Consider the following 5,000-nt stretch of genomic DNA (forward strand, 5'->3'; position numbering starts at 1 on the left):
GGGATTGTTATCAAACGACTATCATTTAATATACCAAAAGTAATAAAGTAATTGAAATTAAAGAATATTATACAATATGGTATATTAATGAGTGTTTGAGAGAATCATAACATGAAAATAAAAATTTGAACGTATAAAACTTTGTTTTCAATATTTATTGAAAATAAGGTAAGTGTTGGGATTGTTATCAAACGACTATCATTTAATATACCAAAAGTAATAAAGTAATTGAAATAAAAGCATATTATACAATATGGTATATTAATGAGTGTTTGAGAGAATCATAACATGAAAATAAAAATTTGAACGCATAAAACTTTGTTTTCAATATTTATTGAAAATAAGGTAAATGTTGGGATTGTTATCAAACGACTATCATTTAATATACCAAAGTAATAAAGTAATTGAATTAAAATCATATTATACAATATGGTATAATAGTATATCAAGTGTTTTAATAACATGAAAATAAAAATGTTAACCAAAATACTTTGCTTGCAATATTAAATGAAGAAGTAGTGAATTTTCATATAAGTATTAAATGTATAAAGTCTATGAAGTAATAAATTTTCATATAAGTAGTAAATATATAAAGTCTATGAAGTAATAAATTTTCATATAAGTATTAATTGCATAAAGTCTATGAAGTAATAAATTTTTATATAAGTATAAAAAATATAAAGTCTATGAAATAATAAATTTTCATATAAGTACTAAATGTATAAAGTCTATGAAGTAATAAATTTTCATATAAGTAGTAAATATATAAAGTCTATGAAGTAATAAATTTTCATATAAGTATTAAATGTATAAAGTCTATGAAGTAATAAATTTTCATATAAGTATTAATTGTATAAAGTCTATGAAGTAATAAATTTTCATATAAGTACTAAATGTATAAAGTCTATGAAGTAATAAATTTTCATATAAGTAGTAAATATATAAAGTCTATGAAGTAATAAATTTTCATATAAGTATTAAATGTATAAAGTCTATGAAGTAAAATATAAAGTCTATGAAGTAATAAATTTTTATATAAGTATAAAAAATATAAAGTCTATGAAGTAATGAATTTTCATATAAGTATTAAATGTATAAAGTCTATGAAGTAATAAATTTTTATATAAGTATAAAAAATATAAAGTCTATGAAGTAATGAATTTTCATATAAGTATTAAATGTATAAAGTCTATGAAGTAATAAATTTTCATATAAGTATTAATTGTATAAAGTCTATGAAGTAATAAATTTTCATATAAGTACTAAATGTATAAAGTCTATGAAGTAATAAATTTTCATATAAGTAGTAAATATATAAAGTCTATGAAGTAATAAATTTTCATATAAGTATTAATTGTATAAAGTCTATGAAGTAATAAATTTTCATATAAGTATTAATTGTATAAAGTCTATGAAGTAATAAATTTTCATATAAGTACTAAATGTATAAAGTCTATGAAGTAATAAATTTTCATATAAGTAGTAAATATATAAAGTCTATGAAGTAATAAATTTTCATATAAGTATTAATTGCATAAAGTCTATGAAGTAATAAATTTTCATATAAGTATTAATTGTATAAAGTCTATGAAGTAATAAATTTTCATATAAGTATTAATTGTATAAAGTCTATGAAATAATAAATTTTCATATAAGTATTAATTGTATAAAGTCTATGAAGTAATAAATTTTCATATAAGTACTAAATGTATAAAGTCTATGAAGTAATAAATTTTCATATAAGTAGTAAATATATAAAGTCTATGAAGTAATAAATTTTCATATGAGTATTAAATGTATAAAGTCTATGAAGTAAAATATAAAGTCTATGAAGTAATAAATTTTTATATAAGTATAAAAAATATAAAGTCTATGAAGTAATGAATTTTCATATAAGTAGTAAATATATAAAGTCTATGAAGTAATAAATTTTCATATAAGTATTAAATGTATAAAGTCTATGAAGTAAAATATAAAGTCTATGAAGTAATAAATTTTTATATAAGTATAAAAAATATAAAGTCTATGAAGTAATAAATTTTCATATAAGTATTAATTGTATAAAGTCTATGAAGTAATAAATTTTCATATAAGTATTAATTGTATAAAGTCTATGAAGTAATAAATTTTCATATAAGTATTAATTGTATAAAGTCTATGAAGTAATAAATTTTCATATAAGTATTAATTGTATAAAGTCTATGAAGTAATAAATTTTCATATAAGTATTAATTGTATAAAGTCTATGAAGTAATAAATTTTCATATAAGTATTAATTGTATAAAGTCTATGAAGTAATAAATTTTCATATAAGTATTAATTGTATAAAGTCTATGAAATAATAAATTTTCATATAAGTATTAATTGTATAAAGTCTATGAAGTAATAAATTTTCATATAAGTATTAATTGTATAAAGTCTATGAAGTAATAAATTTTCATATAAGTATTAATTGTATAAAGTCTATGAAGTAATAAATTTTCATATAAGTATTAAATGTATAAAGTCTATGAAGTAAAATATAAAGTCTATGAAGTAATAAATTTTTATATAAGTATAAAAAATATAAAGTCTATGAAGTAATGAATTTTCATATAAGTATTAAATGTATAAAGTCTATGAAGTAATAAATTTTCATATAAGTATTAATTGTATAAAGTCTATGAAGTAATAAATTTTCATATAAGTAGTAAATATATAAAGTCTATGAAGTAATAAATTTTCATATAAGTATTAAATGTATAAAGTCTATGAAGTAAAATATAAAGTCTATGAAGTAATAAATTTTTATATAAGTATAAAAAATATAAAGTCTATGAAGTAATGAATTTTCATATAAGTATTAAATGTATAAAGTCTATGAAGTAATAAATTTTCATATAAGTATTAATTGTATAAAGTCTATGAAGTAATAAATTTTCATATAAGTATTAATTGTATAAAGTCTATGAAGTAATAAATTTTCATATAAGTAGTAAATATATAAAGTCTATGAAGTAATAAATTTTCATATGAGTATTAAATGTATAAAGTCTATGAAGTAAAATATAAAGTCTATGAAGTAATAAATTTTTATATAAGTATAAAAAATATAAAGTCTATGAAGTAATGAATTTTCATATAAGTATTAAATGTATAAAGTCTATGAAGTAATAAATTTTCATATAAGTATTAAATGTATAAAGTCTATGAAGTAATAAATTTTCATATAAGTATTAAATATGAAGTCATACAAGTTAAAAATTTAAAAAAAAAATCGATTGTAAAAATACTTTTGATGTTATTAGTTGTATTATGACCATGACGATATTTGAAAATGATATAAATTACCCACGTATATATGAGTTTTTAAATTTTAAATAGGTTAAAAGAATTTTTCCATATATTTTCGGGTTGGTAACGTCAACATGGGAGAGAACATTTATAACAAATTTGCACAAATCTGCTCAAATTGACATATACTGAAATAGTACTTATATGAAAATTTATTACTTCATAGACTTTATACATTTAGTACTTATATGAAAATTTTTTACTGCTAGGAAATGTATTATACTTTTATATATTTGAATTCCTTATGTTAGTTTATTAGTAAGAAATTGTTTTTAAATACTTATAAGTATGAATATTACTATACTTATATGATTTATGTATTTGGTACTTGTATGAAAATTTTCATACTTGTATGACTTTATTTACTTAGTATTTATATGGAAATATTTTTTACTTTATATGTATTTTTAAGTAAATATGAAAATGAAAGTTGATTTTGTGTGCCTTTTTATTCCTGGTTTTTATACAGTTAGTTTAAATAGAAATAGATTTTGTTTTATACAAAACTCTATATTCTGTACTAACATATTGTATATAATGAGCGTTTTTTATTCCTGGTTTTTATACAGTTAGTTTAAATAGAAATAGATTTTGTTTTATACAAAATTCTATATTCTGTACTAACATATTGTATATAATGAGCGTTTTTTATTCCTGGTTTTTATACAGTTAGTTTAAATAGAAATAGATTTTGTTTTATACAAAACTCTATATTCTGTACTAACATATTGTATATAATGAGCGTTTTTTATTCCTGGTTTTTATACAGTTAGTTTAAATAGAAATAGATTTTGTTTTATACAAAACTCTATATTCTGTACTAACATATTGTATATAATGAGCGTTTTTTATTCCTGGTTTTTATACAGTTAGTTTAAATAGAAATAGATTTTGTTTTATACAAAACTCTATATTCTGTACTAACATATTGTATATAAGCGTTTTTTATTCCTGGTTTTTATACAGTTAGTTTAAATAGAAATAGATTTTGTTTTATACAAAACTCTATATTCTGTACTAACATATTGTATATAATGAGCGTTTTTTATTCCTGGTTTTTATACAGTTAGTTTAAATAGAAATAGATTTTGTTTTATACAAAACTCTATATTCTGTACTAACATATTGTATATAATGAGCGTTTTTTATTCCTGGTTTCCTACAGTTAGTTTAAATAGAAATAGATTTTGTTTTATACAAAAACATAAAAAATCTATTATTCTATACTAACATATTGTAGAAATAAATATTAAACAATATTTTAGTTTTATTTGTGAGCTATTCTAATATTTACTCATAAAATATATGTGTAAAAGGATGGTTTTTAAATAAAATAAAATATTAATGTGTTGCACCCGAAAATACTTTTTATCATATATTTATTATTGAAATAAATATAATAGAATTTGAAATTATTAATTTCAAATCAAGAAAAAAATGTATATACTCTTAAAAAAAGGTATATATATTACTATATGCATTGAAATAAAGTAAAATGTATAGAATGATATTATTTGAAAATTTTGCCAATATAAGAAGAAATATCGTTCTTACATAATAATTAAATAATAATATGTATAGAGAACGAAAATTCTTTTCACGATACCAAAACAAAAATTAAAAAAATCCATTTCAAAATCACACAATAGAAATGAAATATAATGAAA

The sequence above is a fragment of the Bactrocera oleae genome, unplaced genomic scaffold (assembly GCF_042242935.1).
Source record: "Bactrocera oleae isolate idBacOlea1 unplaced genomic scaffold, idBacOlea1 ctg00000014.1, whole genome shotgun sequence".
NCBI lineage: Eukaryota > Metazoa > Arthropoda > Insecta > Diptera > Tephritidae > Bactrocera > Bactrocera oleae.